At 34.3% G+C, this 22,159-nt stretch overlaps 1 long non-coding RNA gene across 2 annotated transcripts in view; it reads right to left on the minus strand.

Moving 5' to 3' along the window:
• Window positions 1–5,020: 5,020 nt before the first annotated feature.
• The window catches only part of LOC116601061, a 46,246-nt gene continuing 29,107 nt past the window's right edge, over window positions 5,021–22,159 (minus strand). The window contains exons 2-3 of one of the 2 annotated variants that reach the window (XR_004289911.1): window positions 7,221–7,293; window positions 5,021–5,332 (exon numbers count right to left, since the gene is read on the minus strand). This is a non-coding gene — a long non-coding RNA (uncharacterized LOC116601061). Of the gene's footprint in view, window positions 5,333–7,196; window positions 7,294–22,159 lie in introns of both variants that reach the window. The other variant, XR_004289910.1, reaches the window with a different exon arrangement.

Genomic DNA, 22,159 nt, shown 5'->3' on the forward strand with positions numbered 1-22,159 from the left:
ATTGAGAGTTTAAAATGGTTAGTGCTACCATTTCCTGTTTACTTTTGAGAAGACTTTTGCGTTATCTGAAAGTACATTGACTTATGGGGAAATATCTACCAGCTATCCTGACAAGATGGTCCTGAACTCACTCTCTCTCTCTCTCTCTCTCTCTCTCACACACACACACACACACACACGAGTAAAATTGTATTTTATTACGTACAAATTGCTACCGATACCAGCTATTTCAAAGGGTATCAGGTATTTTTCCCACATTTAATTCTGACACATTTGACATGTAACTTTTAACAAAAGCAAGGAACAGATTCTGCCCTAGAGCCTCTAGAAGGAGTGTAGCCTTGCAAACACCTTGATTCTAGCTCAGTGTAGCCCAAGTCAGGTTTCTAACTTCTGTAGAACTGTAAGATAGCAAGCTGCTGTTTTAGACTGTAGTTTGTGGTAGTTTGTTATAGCAGCCACAGCAAAATAATACATACCTATACAATTGTGTATTTCTTTATGTAGAAACTTAAAAAAAAAAGTTGAGAAGAATAAATGACAAATGCAATTAAAGAGAATATTAAGTTAATAGAATCAAGTGAGCAAGAATTTAGAATTCTAATAATAAGTGTTACTTTTCACTCTCCCTGTCATTGAGACATCATTAAGTTCAATTTGCCATCAGTTGTATCCCCAAAATATAATTCCAAGACTATGTAAGTCATTCTTTATTTAAAATGGAGTTAACTTCCTGGGCGTCTGGTGGCTCAGTGGGTTAAGCCTCTACCTTCAGCTCGGGTCATGATCTTAGGGTCCTGGGATAGAGCCCCACACTGGGCAGGCTCTCTGCTCAGCAGGGAACCTGCTTCCCTTCCTCTCTCTCTGCCTGCCTCTCTGCCTACTTGTGATCTCTGTCTGTCAAATAAATAAATAAAATCTTTAAGAAAAAAAAAAAGAATATCTGACACTAAATGGGCATTCAGTTTATTATTTGTCTAATGAATAGAAAAATCTAATAATTAGTTTTTGTTATTGTTCGTATTTTTAATCTTTTCCCCAATACAGAAAAAGAAACTGAGACTTAAATAGTTGGAGGACATTGTACCATTTGCAATAAAACAGTTATGAGACTCTAGTTAGTTTACTCTGGTGTCCAGGCTGCTAGGCAGTCTTCAGAAATTTCAAAATCACAATGGGTGTTATACCCAACTGATGAATCATTGAACACTACAACTAATGATGTATTTTATGTTGGCTAATTGAATTTAATTAAAAAAATGCTTTCTACACAGAAAAACAATAAAATTTTGAAATCAATTTTATTACAGCCAAAAGAAGAATTAACTGTAACAAACCATTATATATGTACATGCTCATTTTAAGTTATAGGGAATAAAGTTCATATTTCAGATAGGATTAAATAGAATTAAAAATTGCATACATTAGTAACATAACTCAACATCCTTAATTTGGTATAAGTGTGACACATTTTCTTGCTTTCTTATGTTTTGATAAATTGACATAACCTAAACTGCTTTATAAAACTTACATGTCACACTTTAGCTTTACTGTTTTGCTTACACTCTGATTTCAAACAAAACTTTTCATAAATGTCTTCTATCTCTGGGGTCACCCCATTATCGATGTCATCTGAGTATTGGTCACCAGCACAAATAAATTGGTTCCATTTTCTTCATAATCTGGGAAAAAACCCTCTTTAATTCTTGATATTTCTCTTGGGAATCTGGGTCACATGCAGTGAAAGAAACATTATCAGTAGCACAAAATGTTGGTTCATTCATAAAATAGTTGTTTCATTTCTTTTTTAAGATTTTATATATTTATTTGACAGACAGAGATCACAAGTAGGCAGAGAAGCAGGCAGAGAGAGAGGAGGAAGCAGGCTCCCCGCTGAGCAGAGATCCCGACGTGGGGCTAGATCGCAGGACCCTGGGATCATGACCTTAACCCACTGAGCCACCCAGGCGCCTCCATAAAATAGTTGTTTCAGAAAACACTGACTTTGATATCACTAAAGTCAGTTTAAATGGAGCTTGCCTCTGACCTTAGTTCATACATTATGAATAGCATTCCTATGACATATTTGGGAAATGTCTAAGTCTCTTCACTTTATTACTTTAAGAAGACTTTTTAGTGCTTGATTTGTTTCTAGAATAGGGTAAACTTAAAGTGAAATTTTCTCAACTCAAATTTTTGTCCCATTAGAATTATTTAGCTCCTCAACCCAAATATTCCCTGAAGTCCTAAACTCCTACTTCACTTTTCAAACGTTTGGACAATTATGTTACTCAAAATTTGGTTCTATAAAATTCGATAGATGTATGCTTTGATTTTATCATGTGTGGGAACAAAAAATCAAGTGACTGTGGAGAAAATAACTTTTCTTGTTTTATCATTGTCTTATTGTTGTTTCATTTCCCCTCTTTATGTTTGCCTACACTATCATGAAGACGTTTTAGAATACTTTAATACCTAAAGTACCATACTCACTCATAATACTGCCTTAAACTGCTGCTATAGATCTTAAGAGTAGAGTGATTTTATGTCAGTTTCATTTTTCACTGTTTCTCTAGTTGTGAGATCTGTATGCTTTTCATCACCATTATTATTTTGGTTCATATGGTAAAACTGAATCATGAGACTATGAATAATAACTTTTATTTCTGTTAGTGTATTTTACACCATTAATATGTCAATACATAGAGACTCCATGATAAACTGATTCATTTTTATTATTTGAGGACTTGTCAAAGTCCACGAAAGATTTACAAATAGTGTCTTAAACATGTAAGGAACATATCAGTCAGTGTTTCCTTTCTTAACAGCCAATTATTTCCGTAGGAAGTTCAATGTGGCCAGCCCTATCTAGAGTAAATGCATTAGAGAAATCCATGTAAGAATGGAAAGTGATGATTAAGACTCTTTGGCTCATTGGATTACAATCTTGTGCTCATTAGACCAAGATCACAAATTCGGTTTCCACAAGACCATCCAGCTAGTTATTGAAGAGAAACTCAAAGTTTGGCAAAATTTGCTTATTCATACCAGGGTATGCTATGGGGCCAAAGGATGCCTAGACAGCTGTGTATGAATAGTATAATACAACTTAGTACTTGTGACTAAAAAAAGACTACTGAGTCAACTTTGAAAGGCAATGTTGGAAACCATTAGAAGTTTCCAGATATCAATTTGGCATAAATAGTTAGTTTCTTTTATGTTTTCAGATTTGTGCTTTGTAAATACAAGAAAAGAACGCACAAAGAGGTTATATCCTGTAACACTTAAGTATATTAACTTTCACAGCAGAGATTGATTAGGTTATCAGAACTAATACTGTGTTGCTGGAGACAGCATGATCACAATAATATAATCCCCATGAAAAGATATTTTGTCATTCATTATTAAATGATTTTAAATTGCAAATGCTTCTTCAGGATGTGCCGTTCACTCCACTATTGGCAACTTTGTTTACAAAAACAATAAGGTGCCTAAGACAACACTAGTATGGATCCAATGAAAATATGTAAATACCAAACTGTGTTTGATTTCTCAAATACATTTAAAGGTAAAACACCATCAGAAGCAGTAGAAATTATATATATAAATAGGGCAAACAGTAGTACTTTTATAATGAAGATCGCAGCAGTTTACTACTTCAATCAGAAAGAAAATGCATCTACTTATTTTTTTATTATTTTATTTTACTTTATTTTAAGATTTTATTTATTCATTTGCTAGAGATCGAGAGAGAGGGCACGCATGCACATGCAGAAGCAGGGGGTGCTGCAGGTAGAGGGAGAGGGAGAAGCAGGTTCCCTGCTGAGCAAGGAACACGATGTGGGACTGGATCACAGCACTGTGGGATCATGACCTTAGCCGAAGGCAGCCAGTTCACTGACAGAGGCACCCTGCCATCCCAATCTAGTTATTATTTTTTTTTTTTTAAGACATTTATTTTAGAGAGAGAAAGAGCAAGTGTGCACACGGGGGAAGAGAGAGAAGGAGAGGAAGAGAGAGTGTCAAGCAGACTTGGAGCTGAATGTGGAGCCTGACATGGGGATCGATTTCACAACCCTGGGATCATGAGCTGACCTGAAACTAAGTCAGATGCCTAATGTGTCACCCGGGTACCCCCAAATTCATCTACTTATTAAATAAACATTTACTGCCAAACTTCTCTGAATCTGTATCTCCATATGGCTCTGCATACTATTGAAATATAAAATCAAACAGGACCCTATTTAATAAATGTATGCTTTGGTTGGAAGAAAAAGAAGATATTTTATTGTGTTCCTATGAACGCTCAACTTAAAGGGTAAATTAGAAGTCCAGTAATACAAAACTAGTATTTCTAAGTTTCCAGCTTTGGGAAATTTTATTATCAAATTCTACTAAGATAGACATAAAGACAAACTTTATCTCATCTGTATTCTATGACATTTGTTTTATTTCTTATCTTTTGCATTAGTTCCTTATAGTTTTGCCCCTTATTTTCCCATCATTTATACATTTATTTGAAAAAAATATATACTTATTGCCTGCTTTGTATCAAATATTATGCTAATTACTGGGTTATGATAATTAATATGTAGAAAACAAAATCTGTAACTTTATGGAGGTTACAATAATCAGATGGAGGTACATAATTCAATATTAAAAATTATTTTAACAATTTTAAATGCATTGAAGAGAGAGAGCAAAGCATTAAGAATTAGGGATTGTATTCAGATCTTAGCAAACTTTAGAGAAATTATATCCACTGTAAGCCCTAAGTTCTTCATCATATACAACCCTCTGGTCATCAAGACTTTCCCTGAATGCTTGAAATATAAATATAACACACTTCAATATAAAAAAAAATTAACAGAATGTTAAATAACAACACAAAGGGTAAATAATAATAAAAGGAATCCATATAATAAACTAACATAAAATAAATAACATAAAGCAATGTTGTCTGATGACCACATCAGTGGCAATAGTTATTAGTAGTATGGTGTTATCAGAGAAAGATCCGTTTTTTTTTTGGAGTGGTTAAAATAGCCTTACTGAAAGGTGTTTGCATCTGTCTGGATGTGCACACTGCAGTGGCAGAAAAAAATGATTCTGGCACAAATAAAAGACATTACTTTTTTTCAAATGAAACAAAGCAAGTATAACAACAAATGATGTACCAAAAGAAGTCGACATTTTTGAAGTTTGGGGAAATTTTTCTGCTTTCTGAAGTTAAATTTCAAGCAATTATGTCTGTTCTACTCGCTTGTCAGTTTTCTCATTTTGCAACATCACATTATGTGTATGAGGCAGCCAGTGTAGTGATGAAAAAAATCTGAAACCAAGAACGATTGGCAAAGTGACTTATTCATTACATTTAAACTATCAAAACGTGGGGCGCCTGGGTGGCTCAGAGGGTTAAGCCCCTGCCTTCAGCTCAGGTCATGATCTCAGGGTCCTTGGATCGAGTCCCGCATGGGGCTCTCTGCTTGGCAGGGAGCCTGCTTCCTCCTCTCTCTCTCTGCCTGCCTCTCCAACTACTTGTGATTTCTCTCTGTCAAATAAATAAATAAAATCTTTAAAAAAAAAATAAACTATCAAAACAAACAAAAGATTTAATATATCCTGTGCAAATTAAGGCTATTTTAACTTCAAAACATACATAATATGGTAAGCAATAACACAAGATAATAAATTTGTGTCTGAACAGTCTCACCTAAATATTTCTTTTTTTTTTTTTTTTCCAGTATTTGGTGGAATCCTACAAGCGTAAAAATGAGCTTTTGTACCATCAAAATCATGATTGAGCCTTCGTATCACACAATCATGGTCATCCATTTTTTGTGCTTACCACTCTTACTGGCCCAGTTATGTTTGGCCAGGTTTGAGAGGACTCACTCAAGATACTGCGTTTCTGTATAGAAAAAGTTACCCGACATTCACTTCATTATCTTCATTTGATTGAATTGCTTTAAATCAATTAGTTACTGTTATTTTTTCATAGTACACAGTGCTGACTAGAATTTGAAAATCTGATACATTCAGGTGCTGTTTTTAACAATAGTGACAAAAAGGGAGAAATATTCTGCAATGGATGAGTTGTTTAATAAACTACAATGAATATGTGAAACTGTAAACAGTGATGTGGAATAATCTGACATAGAAAGATACCTATGATATAATGTTTTATGATAAAGAAAGGTACTATAAAGTACTTAGATACCAGAATACCTGACTGAGTACGGTTAAAAAAAAAAAAAAATGTGGAGGGGCACCTGAGTGGCTCAGTTGGGTAAGCTGCAGACTCTTGATTTTGACTCAGGTCATGATCTCACTGGTGGGATCCAGACCCACCCACTGGGCTCTCTCAGTAGGGAGTCTGCTTGAGAGTCTCCCTCTTTCTCCCTCTGCCCCTCTCTATAATCATGCTTGCTCAGTCTCTCTCTCTAAAATAAATTTTAAAAAATCTTAAAAAAGGAAAAAAAAAAAAAAGGGAAGAAGAAATAGTGGAAACAAATACACTAGACCATCTTATGGCTAATTTGAATGTATCCCCAGTCTGCATTCCTGCCCATAATTGAAAACCCCAATAACTGTGACTAAAATAAGATTTTTTTTCTCTTGTAAGAAGAGGGCTGCTTAGACAATCCAAATCTGTTGAAGAAGAATCATAATAATTAGGGTCCACTTCATTTTTATCTTTACTTTTCATCATTATGATTTTCATCTTCAATGTAGTCTCATTTACCATATAGTTTCTGAAGCTCCAGTTGTCTTGTCCATATTTCAGCTAGAAACAGAAGGGAAAAGGAAAAGGACGCAACTTGTGGGTAAGGCAATGACTTTTAAAGAATTTTCCTGAAGCTTCTAATGTGAGCAAATGTTTGTGAAGTGGGTAGGAAAAAATAAACGAAATCTCAATCTTTTTGTGACAAAAATAGTTACACTGATGAAATGCAAGTACATCCTTAGATTATATGGTCCAAATACTGACAATGAATTTATTTGGATGGCACCAAAATGTCTTGTCAATGATTCACACTGCATGAGAAAATTGAAATGAGGGTAAAATGAAACTTTTTGTCTTTTTAGAGTTAAATGATGACCAAACAAGTCACAGTTTTTAAAAAAGACATTTCAGTAACACAATGGTCTATTAGATAGTAGAATAACTTAGTTATATTTTTCTTCTCACCTACCTCAATTTAATAATTGGCACTTACATTACTGCATTGGAGAACATGTTTGAGTACTTTATCTTTCTTGGTCAAATGGATGCATAAATATTGGTTCCCACTAAAAGAAAACAATGATACTACATTTAGAATTGCATGGACAGAAAACAAGATGTGACATCATGGAAAGGAAGCTCCATATATCATCAGTCCAGATTGGAAAATGTCAGAGCGCAAGACAGCGATTCTGGTTTGTTTTCTCCATATTACACATTGCACATTGCTATTAGTGGAAGATGTCAGTTTTGCTTTGTAGGGTAGCACAAAACTCCTTCAAGCAAACTTATCCCTCCATCAGACATGCTCAGGTTCTTATAATTTCCTGTATTTGATTTTCTTTAATGTATAGCTGTCTCCAGAAAATCCTGTTGAAAGACTACACATTTTCTGGGAAATTCTACATCTCTAGTTTCTCTTTTGTCTATCCTGTACCCTTCATCATTTCTGCCTTTGTTCTTGTTCAAGCTTTATTCATTCCCCAATGGGTGCTCTTGTTTCTTCACCAGCCTAATTAAACATCTGTGATGTCATCAAGGTTATGAGTTTGAAACTGTTACAAACATGTCAGTCTTATGCTTAAGACGTCAAATATCTTCTAATTGCCTGCTGGGTAAAATCCACACCTGTCTTCAAAGTACATCCTTATAGCCTACATTTAAGCTGCAGTTGCCCCCTCTTATCCAAAGTCCCACTTTCCATGTTTTTGTTAGTTTTGGTCAACCTCAGTCAGGAATAGATGGTTGATTCTCCTTTTAATTCATCTTCAGACAGTCAATAGTTGTCTAATGTCTTCTCCCAATGCCTATGTCATTCACTTCACTTCATCTCATCACATAGACATTTTACCATCTCACATCATTACAACAAGGGTGAGTATAATAAAATGAAATATTTTGAGTGAGAAAAACACATTCACATAACTTTTATTGCAGTATAATAGTTCTATTCAATTAATATTGTTGTTAATCTCTTCTTGTGCTTAATTTATAAAGTAAACTTTACCATAGGTATGTATGTATAGGAAAAAGAACAAAACAAAACATAGTACTCATAAGGTTTTGTACTACCCACGGCTTCAGGCATTTGCAGGGGGTCTTGGAACGTATCCCACTTTCAGGAGGGGAGACTACTATATATGAAGTTGTGACTGTTTTTAGGCTGACTCTGTAGTTCTCAAATTTCCCCATGATTCAAAATCATCTGGGGATCACATTAATTCACAAATTACTAATCCTTGTTCCTGGAGTTTTTGAATCAAGAAATCTGGACTGGTTTGATAACGTGCCTTTCTAAATTACTATGTGATGTTGATGGCTGTGGACCAATTTGAGAACCATTTCTCTAAACTTACAAATTTCCCTGTTTGTGTCTTTGCTCTTCTATTTGTTTAGTATTCCTTTCTTTCCTTTTTTTTTTTTTTTTTGAGAGTCTCTGATTTTTTAAAAAATGTTTATTAACATATAATTTATTATATGTTTCAGGGGTACAGGTCTGTGATTCATCAGTCTTACACAATTCACAGCATTCACCATAGCATATACCCTCCCCCACGTCCGCCACCCAGCCACCTTATCCCTCCCACCACCCTCATTTCTTTCCCTTTACTGTTTCATTTTATAAAATGTCAAATGATGCTTTAAAAATAAATCTTAATTCTTGTGGGCAAAATTTGTTTCTCCTTTACTTGTGTTCTTAACAAATGAATCTTTTTATTTTTTTTTCCTTCAACAAATACTTTTGACATAATGTTCATGATCTCAGATGCAATTGTTTGTTTATATAACTAATACACCCTGCTAGATCTAACTTCTCTTAGGCTCCTGATTCCCCAAGGGTGTCTGTGAATGATCCTGGACTCCTGGAAAGAAAAGAGGTTCCTGAAATGGAAATTAGCATGAGTGATTCAAATGTGGAAAAGTCAGATGGTGGGTAGACTTTTTGATCTTGATGTTGCTTTGGAGGCAAAGTGAGGCTGCACCCGACAATCCCCCTCTCACTGTATCCACATGTACATATGCATGAAGACACACAAGCATACCTCCATGAAATTCTGCTAAAAGGGATATGATACAAAGGAGGGAACTTGTCCCAAAAAACTAAATTGAGAAATAAGAAGGTGAGAAGTATGTTTTCTGTGAATCAGATGGGATGAGAGGACTATTCTGGAGTATGTAAGGGTTGGTCTGGAGCAACTTTGCAGGGTATCTGCAAAAATATCATGCAAGAATCTGTAGATAGCAGTATGGGGTATGTGGAGAGTATAGTGTTTGGTGATTAGAAGATGAGGATCATGACATTACCCTAATCAAAAGAAAATGTTGATGATGAGGGAGACATCTGTTTATACTTGGTGATATTCATTTACACTGCTTGGGATTTCTTTCTCAGCCATTAAATCAAAGGTTTTTTTTTTTTTTTTTTTTTTTTTTTAAAGATTTTATTTATTTTACCGAGAGAAATCACAAGTAGATGGAGAGGCAGGCAGAGAGAGAGAGGGAAGCAGGCTCCCTGCTGAGCAGAGAGCCCGATGTGGGACTCGATCTCAGGACCCTGAGATCATGACCTGAGCCGAAGGCAGCGGCTTAACCCACTGAGCCACCCAGGTGCCCCAAATCAAAGGTGTTTTAACACATTAAATATAATATATATATATATATATATCTTAACATCACAAGACTTCAGACCTACATAGAACCTCAAGTATCAGATAGTATATAAATTTGAATTAAATATTATGGAGAATTTAAAAACTCTTCATGTGTAGAAGAAGAGTGTGGCAAAAATGAGACTGTGCATTTATTATTATTTTTCAATACATTTTCTGTTTCTCAGGAAAGAGAAATGTAATTGCAAAAAGAAGTATAACAAGGCTTTTGTTAATCACCCCTTACTTTAGTATTTGCAGTAAAAATGGAGGCATAGCCATTAGCTATGACTGCATGCTCCTCAAAGTTAAGAATTTAGAAGTACTTGAAATGTAAACATGGCAAGTTAAAATTTCAAAGACATTTTGTAATAAAATATAGGATCACTAGAGAGAAAGACTGTTTCATACAATTAAAAAATATTGTTTCATCAATTTTAAAAAATATAGCTTTAAGTAAATTAAATACTTTAAAGAAAGCATCTCTAAAATGTAATTTTCCACATATGGCATAGGGATATATAGATACAATATTCAAATCAGGTAGCTTTTTCCACACACAATAGTTCCTGTGTTAATTTGGTAGCAAAAACATTTTTGTCTTTGTTATTTCTGTTTTGTTTTATGTTGGTTTCAGTTGCCTACATATGCTTATGTATAGCTTTTTTACCAACATAAGCATACCTCTTTTTCTGTTTGTCAAGTTAAATGTGTGGTCCTGTTTTTTTGTTTGTTTGTTTGTTTGTTTTTGGGGTTTTTGTTTGTTTGTTTTTTACAATCATATGGTATATTTTATGAGTTAATGAAAATACCAAAGCATATTATTTTACAAAATACCATCAAATCTATAGACAGCACTCTAGAAGCCATATTTTGGGAGTAAAAAATCTTTACATGTCAAACCGCACTACTGATATAAAATTGATACAGTTTGATACTGTGGTCCTGTGTTTTAAACTGGTCTTTGTTTCCCCCAGTAGTTACGTATTGGAGTGCCAGGTGATAAACTGAGGCCTTTTTTCCTGGGGCTTTCAACTCTTCTTCAGAACAATTTTTACAAGGGAGTTTAAGTGTTATAATTTGTAAAAATCTGCAAATATACTGTTTATGGAGTAGATTGGAATATTTACTATTTACATGAATTTATTTTTTAAAGTTGAACTTCAGATTCCCCCATAAAACCAGTCAATACTCTGGGATTCCCCTACTAGATCCCTAAGGATTAAGGTATGATTAATTTAATTCTTCTGCCATTAAGACTGCTTCAATGGCAATATTTAAGAAGAACTTTTTAATCCTGCCAGGCTATTTTGAAACCTTGAATGATGACACCATATTTCGTCAAGCGTAAATCCATTGTATTTAACAGAGCATGCTGGACCCTTTAAAGCAATGCTTTCCTATCTTTTTAGACTCACATCAAGCTATCCCTCAAACACATCTACACTGACAAATATTTGAAGACTTTCTGAGTGTGTAAGGTTTTTATGCCTCCATAAATTTTCGCAAGCTCTACACTGTTTCCCTTCAGTGGATTCCTATTGATCTTTCAAGACTCCGATTATATTACCTCTCCTGCTAAGTTGGTCAAGAAGATCCAAGCGTGGTCTCCTCTTTTTCCGCTAACGATTACTTTCATAGTCCATCTCAGGTACAGAATTTACAAAATTCTGTTAAAATTTTTTTTTGCTCGACCTTTATGTTCAAGTGTATAGTACAGCAATACCGTTCGATCAGTTCTTTTAGTTACATGATCCCAAAAAAAACATCAGAAAGCTTGCCCGTTTTAATTTTGTTACCACTAATAAATAAGCATTCTTACCTTCAAATGCCAGAATTTTGGCCCAAATTATCTGTACAGATTACTGTTTTCTTGTTCATTGGGTAAAATATTGGTATTGTATTTGTATCACATTTTGTTTTTCCATTTTAGGACTCTTAGAGAAACAAGGGGTCCCTTTCCAGTTATAAAGTCCATCCAATAGAAACCCAGAATTTGGGTTTCCACAAGATTGTTTGGCTCATTAGAGTCTTAGACCAAGTCATACACATTACTTTAACCTAAACTGAATTACAGAAATTTAACTCAAACCCAAATTATAGAAATAGTGATGCCATTACAGTTAGGACTAAATCATCATTTCTTCTTCTGTGAATTTAATTTGTAGGAACAGTAACAACATTTCTCACCTTTGCTTACTCACTTGATCTAAGTCCCCTCCAGACACAGGCAATAACTGTTCTGTTGGTATAATTCTGGTTACAGAGTTGTTGGCTATTTTTCTACCCTTGTGTAAAAGAAGATATCTCTCTATACCTGAAAGTTAGACTGTGCTATCCAATTACACTTACTTGTTATGCATTTATCCATCCATTCATTCATTTATTCACTCACATATATTAAATTACCTACCATATAACTACCTATACTAGTATAAGTATACTATCTATACCTGTGCTAGGTATTTTATATATTTTTTAAAAAGCAGACAATGTACTTGACCACACAGAGTTTAAACTCTACTGGAGGAAAATGACAATAAAGTTTATAACATGATATCAGGAAATGTCATAGACTTTTAAGTAGTTAAAGTGATGCCAGAATTATTTTAGATAGAATTTTCAGAAGACTTTCTGTGGAGGTGGCATTTGAGCTGAGACATAAAAAAAAAGAGGGTGTGAGCTGAGAAATTTTGAACTGTATTGTCTCACAGTCAACTCAAATCAGAACTTTTAATCTGCTTTTTATACATGTTGCTTTACACTCCCCTCACCCCCGGACTTTCCCTTCTTGATGAATGGGGTCTTGTTGTTCACTAAGTTTAAAATAGAATCATAAGATCATCTTCTATGCTTACCTATACTACCCCCCTCAAATAGATTTATCTTGAGTCTTACCACCTTTCTCCAAATTCCCTGTTGCAACCTTAGCATGTCCATTGCATCTTGCAAAAAGATATTTCAATATTCCCTGATGGTCTACTGGCACCCATGATAAACCCTTTTTACCTTTTCTCTGTACTATACACTAAAATTTATTAAACTTTAATCAGGGCATATGAATTGCTCTTGTAGAAAGACTACCTATGGCTCTTACCATAACAATGGACCTCTTTGTTGAGGCCTACAAAGCCATAAAGGCCTGGCTTCAACCTTCCTCTTCACTCCTGTCATACAAACTCTCCTCACTCTACTCTTTATGTCTGCCTTTTCTAGCTATCTTTCAGCTTCCTGTATTTTATTTCATTGGATTTCCTGTATCTTCTACCACCAAAAGTCATTATATATCTTTATTCTTCCCTTTGGAAAAAGCTTTTATTTTGGCTTCACCAAATGAAGTGTACTAATTTTTAAGATATCAGCACAATTTCCACTTCCCTAGAGCTTTCCCTAATGTCCCTGTGTCAAATACTCCTGCTGTAGGCCCCAAAACAGCCTTTCCTTCATAAGATCTGGTCATCAACTAGTTGTGTTTATAATTGTTTGTGTGACTATATGATTACTGTTTTTCTTTCCCACCATATCATAAGTCCTTCAAAGGGGTGTTTTGTTGTTGTTCTTGTTGTTGTTGTTTTGTTGTTGTTTCTTTAAGATTTTTATTTATTTATTTGACAGGGAGAGAGAGGTCACAAGTAGGCAGAGAGGCAGGCAGAGAGGAGGAGAAGCAGGCTCCCCGAGAAGCAGAGAGCCTGATGCGGGGCTCAATCCCAGGACCTTGAGATCATGACCTGAGCTGAAGGCAGAAGCTTAACTCACTGAGCCACCCAAGTGCCCCTCAAAGGGGTGTATTAGACATGTTTTTCCAAAAATTGGTTGACTAGTGAATGAATATCCGTTGAATGAAAGACCTAATAAATAAATTAATTAGTAGACCTCCTTACCAACACTTTCTCTTTACATACTACAATTTATATACATTGTCTTTTTTTTTTTTTTTTTCCTGAAATACTCTACGCTCTTTTCACTGAAGAATTTTGCACATACTCTAACCTCTGTCTGGAGCAGTTTTGGCATTCTGGGTTTTCTTCACTATTCATGTTTTTGCTTAATTAACACCTTCATAGAAAAGGCTTCCCGGGTCCACTTCCTCAAAGTATTATAGCCCTGTTTTCCTCTTGTTCTGCTAGCTCTTTCCAAAATTGTATTAATTTTACAATTACACAATTTTTAATTTCTCTTTCATCTCTATTGTCCACTAGACATGAATTCTACAGAAAGGAAGACCACACTGATTTGTTCACCATTTGTGCTTTTATAAAGAGGTATATATTTTTTAGCATATGATTAGGCTCATCATCCTACATCAAACACTAGAGAAAAAAAATCATTTTACCTGAAAGAGGATTTCTTTTCATTTATTGTCTAAGCATACTCATTTATTAAACACCCTCCCTCAAGAGTAACTAGAAAATTTCAGAATATGTTAAGTTATATGGTATTGGTCACGTTAATATTAGGCCAGTCCATTTTTTTTTCCATTTATGTTATTGTCAGAGGTAATCCCATTGGACAGAAAATGTTCATAATCTCACCAATAGCCATGAAAAATTGATTTAAAATAGTAAGTAGATGTTACTGAAATTATTTAGAAAACATCACAATCCCTGCATATATTCCCATGTAAATTTTAAGTAAGACTCTTTAATTCTAGATTTGCACATTTCATATTGAATGATGATAGATGACCTTTTGTAGTAACTCAGCTAATTTCACAGCATGCACTAAAGTACCACATACCCATGCAAACCAACATGAACATTCTGTAGATGTATTGCTTTCTCTTATGCGCCAAAAATACATTCTGTTATTTACTCAGATGAAGTTTTTCTAAACTTCAAATTTATATATGCTGAAAAATGGCAAGATAAAGAGAGAATGAACAAAATCTATCCCTACGTGGCCATTACACATTCTATGTGAGCTAGGTAATTGAGTAAGACATCTATGTTTGTAGAGTGTTAACTAATAAAGCATTATTTAGTCATAAACAGAGGTGACAAACAAAATATAAAGAAAGATGCCTGTTCAATGTCTTAGGATATGAATTAGATTGTTTATATTCTTGAACTCTTTGTTATGAAATAATTTTACATTTAAAGAAAAGCTGCAAAGAGGGTACAGGTACTTGCTATATACCCTTTACCCAGCTTTCTCTGAAGGTAGCATTTTACATATGCATTTCCTTATTAAAACTAACAATGGTACAGTAGTATTAACAAAACTATATTCTTTATTCATATTTCACCAACATTTCTACTAATGTCCTTTTCTGAGCCATGAACCAACTGGATACCATATTGCATTTCATCATCAGGTTTCCTTAATCTACTCAGTCAGAACTTGACAATTTCTTTCATAATTGAAGATTAGTAGTCAGAAAAAATGCAGAATATCCCTCAGTTTGGGCTTGGCTGATGTCTTCTCATGATTAAATGGATTTTGTAGATTTGGGGGAATAATGTCACATAGGTGAAATGCTATTTTCATGACATCATATCAGAAAGTACATGATATCTTGTATCTTGACTATTGGTAATATTAACATCGATCTCTTGGTTAACGTTGTACCTGTCAGATTTCTCCACTGTAAAAGTTACTATTGTTTTCCTGTCCATACTCTTCGCATCAGAAGAGAGTCACTAAATCCAGCCCAAATGCAAGAGAATGGGAACTAAACTCTATCTTCAAGAGGGAGGAGTATCAAAGAATTTGCGGACATGTGTTAAAATCATCACAAAAATTAATATGCTGGGAGAGAGAGCTTAAGGCTATGTAAATATCCCACCTTCCCTTAAGTTTATTCCATTAATTTTAGTAGTTACAAGTGAATCTTGCCTGTCTGTCAGTTCTTACAATGGTGTTTTCCTGGTGAATTTCTATTTTCTTCAACTCTTCTACAATTTTTATTTGAAATTTTTCTGTAAGAAAGATTTGTTATTTTCCGCACACACACACACACACACACATATATATATATATATATATATATATATATATATATATATTTGTTGAGTCATTTATTTATATCATTATATACTCATGGATATTTATTTTACTCTAAGGGCTTTAATCCAAAACTATTCTTATCTTATACTTAAGTTGTTTCAGCTTTGGCCACGGGGACATTTTAAGTATTCTTTACTTATTTAGCATTTTCCTACATTTTAGCCCTCAGTTTGCTATAGTCTCCTCTTGTATTTTTCCTACTCCAGCCCTAAATTAGTCATTTCCCTGAGAAGCCTTTGTTCTTTTATTGAAAAATGATATGAAGAAATGAACACCTTATGCTATGTAGGCTATTTCCACTATTTGAATCCTGAAGCCTTACTGGTATTTGGTGTAGTTAATATTTTTTATTTTAGTCATTTTAATAAGGATATAGTTATATTGCATTATGGTTTTAATTTGCTAAACTTAGTTGAAAAATCATATGACTAAGTACACTTTCAGGATATTTTGGCTACATGTTAGTTTCTCCTAAATTAATTCCTTCAGATTGTCACTACATGAAGCACACTATAATTATCAGCTTAGTGAATTAAATGGTACTTCAAGATTTATAAATCTGTCCCAGAACAATATCTTTCTGTTGCTATGTTACTATTGCATCTGGCCCAGACTCTCTAATTTTTATTAATTCCTCATAATATTTAGGTTCTTTAGTATGCTATTGTTCACTTAAAAGTGAACATCTAGCCCAACCATGTACAGTTATTTTACTATAAGTTGTAATTTCAACTAAGATAGCCAATATTTTATGTGGATTTTTATATTAAGACTTTATTTAGAGTAGTTTTAGTTTCATTTATGTGGGTTTTGACAGGTTAACATTTAATGATGATATTTTAAAAATCATATAATAGTCTATTGATCAATTTAAATTTTCACTTACGATCTTTTTCTGAAAAGTTTCTTCATCCACATCTACATTTGAAGTTGAAACAATAAAGAATTATGATGAAAATACCAAAATACCAAAACACCAGGACAAACTTATTTAAAGTATTTAAGACATAAGGCTAAATTTGTTCATCCAATTTTTTTCTTATGACTTTTAAAAGTCAAAATTTGAATTTAAAATTTTATTCTGTGTTGGGGTAGTCTGAGCTTTCTGTATCAATGTTTTCTCAAGAATCATGACATTAAAATTATTAACTAATTTTCATTTAAAACCTGTACATTTTAAATAAAAGAAAGATTTTCTCAACATAAAGAATTTTAGCTCATAATTATTATTTCTCACAATTTATACTGTACCCCTTGATTTCCAGAACTCTAATACAAGAATTTTGATTTTAATGTAGTTCATATTCCTTTAACTCATGAGAAACTTTTTGAATATTCTCGATTTTTGCTGTCTGATATTTTCCTGTGTCTCTTTACTTGTAAACTCTTAAAGCATTAATTTTAAAGGGTATAACTGTGACTCTGATAAAAATAAAAATTAAAAAAAAAACTTGTTAAAGATTTTATTTAACTAATTAATTATGAGGAGACTAGTAAGATGTCAAAGCTGGTTCAAAGAATCCAAAATTTTCATACACACACACACACACACACACACACACAAACGCACACACAGTGAGAGAGATAAAGGATGCTAAAAAGAACTTATGCATAGATGCAAAATTGGGTTGAGGTAGAAATAATTTCCCTAAAACAGAAATAAATAACTTGTATGCATGTCAGAAAGAATAATTCAGCTATCATTATTGCTATCAACAATCTACAATTTAGGAATGGTAAAGTAGCTCAGATAACAAAAGAAAGAGAATCCTGGTGGGTTTATGGGAAGGTTAGTCAGCATACCCACAAAACAATCAATCAATCAATCTCTGTCTCTCTTTTCATTTCAAAATCTGCCACAGATTCTGAAATATACAAATAAGGAATAAGTATCTGAGTCCTTGTGACTTAGTCCTTAAATGAACTCACATTTAAATAATAAAAATCAACAAACTGTATTTAAAGTAATAAAGAATGTTCATTTTTTTTATAAACATATATTTTTATCCCCAGGGGTACAGGTCTGTGAATCGCCAGGCCTACACACTTCACAGCACTCACCAAAGCACATACCCTCCCCAATGTCCATAACCCCACCCCCCTTCTCCCCACCCCCCTCCCCCCAGCAACCCTCAGTTTGTTTTGTGAGATTAAGAGTCACTTATGGTTTGTCTCCCTCCCAATCCCATCTTGTTTCATTTATTATTCTCCTACCCACTTAGGCCCCCATGTTGCATCACCGCTTCCTCATATCAGGGAGATCATATGATAGTTGTCTTTCTCTGCTTGACTTATTTCACTAAGCATGATACGCTCTAGTTCCATCCATGTTGAATGTTCATTTTTTTATTTGCCTTTCTAGAAGACTTTTGAAGGCGACCCAATAAAATTCCATAATATCCTTAAAAGACCCTCTCTCCTTCCCTCACTCTTGAACTCAGGATTTCTCTGGCTTCAAGCACCAGAACTCCTTTTTACGTCTAGGCCTTGACCAAGATAAATTTCCCTGCAGCTTGACTAACTTTAAAGAGTCTTCCTGACAATATACTTCTGATATCCCTTTGTTAGGACATTTATTTTAGTAACTTACAATTGTAATTTTTCTTTGCCCATTGAGATGTAACTTCCAGTCTTCTGGAAGAAGACTTTTAGTTTTCTGGAAGAAAACTTTTAGGGGTTTTGCCACAGTTTAGTGAGATTTACCTCCAGGACGCTTACCATTTTCTCACTGGGAAAATTTGAGAAAGATCCCTTCATGTCTTTGGCAGGAAAAGAGGAAAAGCAATCACTGAAAAATAAATCCAGAGCTTTCATATTAAAAGTCTACCCTCCAGGAAAAAAGAATTCACCAGGTAAACCAAAGTCAAAGAGAACATTTTTGAAATAATCTAGATATTTTCCTATAGAGAAACAAGAATAAGAATTATGGCAGACTTCTTGCTAGGAGACAAGATCACTCAACATCAGGGAAATACAAATTAAAACCTCAAGGAGATGCCACCTCACACCAGTCCAAATGGCTAAAATTAACAAGTCAGGAAATGATAAGTGTTGGCAAGGATGTGGAGAAAGGGGAATCCTCTTACGCTGTTGGTGGGAAAGCAAGTTGGTGCAGCCACTCTGGAAAATAGTATGGAAGTTCCTCAAAAAGTTGAAGATAGAGTTACCCTATGGCCCAGCAACTGCCTTACTGGGCATTTACCCCAAAGATACAAATGTAGTGATCCAAAGGGGCATGAGCCCCCAATGTTTCTAGCAGCAGTGTCCACAATAGCCAAACTATGGAAAGAGCCCGGATGTCCATCAACAGATAAATGGATAAAGAAGATGTGAGATACACACACACACACACACACACACACACACACACACACACACAGGAATATTATGCAGCCACCAAAAATGAAATCTTGCCATTTGCTATGATGTGGATGGAACTAGAGGGTATTATGCTAAGCGAAATGAGTCAATCAGAGAAATACAATCATCATATGATCTCAGTGATATGAGAAATTTGAGAAACAAGACAGAGGGTCATAGGGGAAGGTAGGGAAAAATGAAACAAGATGAAACCAGAGAGGGAGACAAACATAAGAGACTCAATCTCAGGAAACCAACTGAGGGTTGCTGTAGTAGAAGAGGTTGTGAGGGATGAGGTGGCTAGGTTGATGAACATTGGTGAGGGTACATGCTATAGTGAGTGCTGTGAATTGTATAAGACTGATGAATCACAGACCTGTACCCCTGAAACAAATAATACACTGTAAGTTAATTAAAAAAAAAAAAAGCCATACACACAAGAAGCAAGTGGCATAAATAAAGTTAAAAAAAAAAAAAAGAAGAAGAAGAAGAAGAAGAAACTCTAGAATTCTATGTCCAGCAAAGTTACCCCTTAAAGGTAATGGAGACATACACATTTTTAAACAAAGGTATCATAGTAAAGATAGAGTCAGTATATGCTATCTTTATTGTATAAGGATTTATAACCATGGTTTCTATGCCACCCAAAGAATTATAATTTATTTCTTCTGGTGATTTTTCCCTCTCTTGTTTGACTGGTTGAAGCCAAATGTATTGCTTGGTTTTCTTCCATGTCTAGCATTATAGAGTTGTTATATCAGCACCATTAATAAGAGGTTAATTATAGAGAAATTCAATAGGGATATTTTCTCTCCTCTCCTGACCACCAGTAGCACAATATTTATGAATTAAAAACTCCTTGTATACAAGTTAATGCATGTATACCATGCTTACCTAATAGACATTCTGTATACCTATTTTGCTTCTCTCTGTTTAGATGTTTTATGTTGTTATTGTTAGAGATCATGTGATAGTCCTCAAACCAACTGCCTTTTGTCTTTAGATACTTTATTTGCTTAATAATTACACTCTTCACTGGGTAATTATCACTGGTAATAAGGCCTCACATTATGCCTTTTCCAATGACTTTCATATTTTGGAAACAATCTCAAAATATTTTGTATTTATATTTCCTGCCTCTCTTAATCTCCCATGTTTTTATTTCATTGTTATTAACTCTAGTTATATGTTTGGCAATTATTTATGAAGAGAATATGTGTCTTTCTGTGTGTGTGTGTGTGTGTGTGTCTGTGTGTGTAATACATTTTCAGTGTCACTGTCTTGAAGAATGATATTTACAAAATTACTTTTTAAAGATTTTATTTATTTATTTGACAGAGACAGAGAGACAGAGAGCACAAGCAGGAGGAGCATCAGGCAGAGGGAGAAATAGTTTCCTTACCAAACAAGGATCCCGATGTGGGAGTTGATCCCAGGACCCTGGGATCATGACCTGAGCTGAAGGCAGATGCTCAACCAAGTGAACCACCCAGGTGCCTCTTTACAAAATAAACTTAATGCATACCAAATGTAAATATAAGATAGCTCTTTCAAACCTAAATATTTTTAACACTTATTCTCAAATTTCTGCATTGTTTATTAAATCAAACTTTCAGAATAAATACATAGAACCTTATTTTTCTTCTAGTACAGATCCTGCTAGTTATAAACTTCAGTAAGTTTTAAGGTTCCCTAGGCCTCAACTTACATCCCCAAGTAGAATCTATTCATTTGAAACCATAAATATTTTTAAGCAATTTTCATGCTCAAATAGTCATGAAATTGAGGGGACTTTCAGCTTCAGTAAGTCATGTACAGTTTCTACTTCCCTTAACTACTTTCCTTTGTGCAGATGTGGCATGTGTTCCTGTATTTTATTTATGGGAGAACCCTTTTGGTAAGGTGACACCATTAGGAAGAATTCTATATTAATTTAGTTTCAATTGCAGTTAAAGGAAGTGGAGAACAATTCAAAATGCCATGAATTAAAATGCTTATATCAAAAAGTCACAATTAGGGTGCCTGGGTGGCTCAGTGGGTTAAGCCGCTGCCTTCAGCTCAGGTCATGATCTCACAGTCCTGGGATCGAGTCTCGCATCAGTCTCTCTGCTCAGCAGGGAGCCTGCTTCCCTCTCTCTCTCTCTCTGCCTGCCTCTCTGTCTACTTGTGATCTCTGTCTGTCTAATAAATAAATAAAATCTTAAAAAAAAGTCACAATTAAAGACATACAGAATAAAATTTTTCATAGCTTCATTTTGAGACCAAAGACCATACTTAAGATGATGCTTAACAATGGGAGCATCATCTATCTACAACAACAACATCTATCAACAACAACATCTATCAACAAAGAATATCATACGTAATAGACACGATTATTTTTTATTTTCTACTTTGAATAACTTGCCACAGTTTCATTAATATTACAACACATTATGAAATACCCATAACATAATAGCTTCACCAGGCAGTTTTGCTACTATTTTTCATGTATTACTTGCTTTAATCCTCACAACAAAACTACCAAAACAAAATTACTATTATTTCCATATTACAGATCAGGGAACAGGCAGGGAGAATTCATATAAGCTAGACCACGCTATATTAAATGTGCTCAACTCTCACGCTATATTCCTTTTTTTTCTATATATGTAAATCTTTCAACAGGCATAATAGCAGCTATTTGATGTCTACTTATCTTTTCCTTCTGAAGTGATTACTGTATTGACACATATATTTGTCATTATAATTTTTATTTTAGAATTCTGTGGTATAACATGGGCATTAATTCTCACATGATTTTGAAGATGTTGTGAATACAAAGAGGATGAACTCCAAACATACAGAGGTTTAATGCTAAAAAATCTTCTGTTAACCCAGGAAGGCTTAACATTCTAACAGAAAATTGGTGAACGAC

Source organism: Mustela erminea, chromosome 1, assembly GCF_009829155.1.
Source record: "Mustela erminea isolate mMusErm1 chromosome 1, mMusErm1.Pri, whole genome shotgun sequence".
In the NCBI taxonomy this organism is placed as follows: Eukaryota; Metazoa; Chordata; class Mammalia; order Carnivora; family Mustelidae; genus Mustela; species Mustela erminea.